Consider the following 1176-nt stretch of genomic DNA (forward strand, 5'->3'; position numbering starts at 1 on the left):
TCACCCTGTTTGGTAAAATCCCTCGGTTCTTAAGCCAGTTGCTCGTTTCACCAGTTCCCTTGGGATTTCGTGAAATCGCTGAATTCACATATTTACTGTAACACACACGCTCACACACACACACACACACACACACACATATATATATATATATATATATATATATATATATATATATATATATATATAATATAGACTGGTAAAAATGTTCTGTTACAACAGAATTCCATCTAATAAAAGGAGCCCATAAAAACACCAAAGTATAGAAAGAAAAGTACTATATTTCAGAGACTGCTGAAGAGAGAGACAGCAGTCTCTGAAATATGGTAGTACTTTTCTCTCTATACTTTGGTGTTTTTATGGGCTCCTTTTATTAAATATATATATAGTGTGTGTGAGCGTGGGTGTGATTAACTAACGAGCTTAAATATACATTACTATATCTACTTGTATATATATATATCATATATATATATATATATATATATATATATATATATATATATATATATATTCGTCTGTGTGTGTATTATGCTATCTATTCTTATCTATCTATATGTATATCTATATATATAGTATATATATATATATCTATATATATATATATATATATATATATATATAGTATATATATATAATATATATATATATATATATATATATATATATATATATATATATATATATATATATATATAATCAGCATACTCCTGTTGGCGTTAAACTCGTTAGTAAATCACACATGCTAAATAAAAGACGTGAAGTAAAATTTGTTTTCCAATGTTATTATAAAATAACGTTACATACTAAATTACCGAATTTATCGAAAGCAAAATATCTGTCGATGGCGTTACCTTCACAGCCGGAGAATTCGCTCACGAGTACACGCAAGAAGAGGTGTTCCGCTTGCTTGCCTTAATACAGCGTGGACTAATCTTTGCCTGACGGTACGAGGACTACATTTAGTTTTTTCTTCAACAATGACGCATCGCTTCGCAGTTGTCAGTGGTCAGTTTTATCCAGGCGCGTGTGCGTCATAGAGTACATTTTACACGTTAGAATGGCTGCGTAGTTGTTTGTTTGGAAGTTGTTAAGTCTTGGTATTAATATTACGGATAATCAATTTGTTTGCTTATGAGAGAGAGAGAGAGAGAGAGAGAGAGAGAGAGAGAGAGA

This window comes from Macrobrachium nipponense, chromosome 43, assembly GCF_015104395.2.
Source record: "Macrobrachium nipponense isolate FS-2020 chromosome 43, ASM1510439v2, whole genome shotgun sequence".
NCBI lineage: Eukaryota > Metazoa > Arthropoda > Malacostraca > Decapoda > Palaemonidae > Macrobrachium > Macrobrachium nipponense.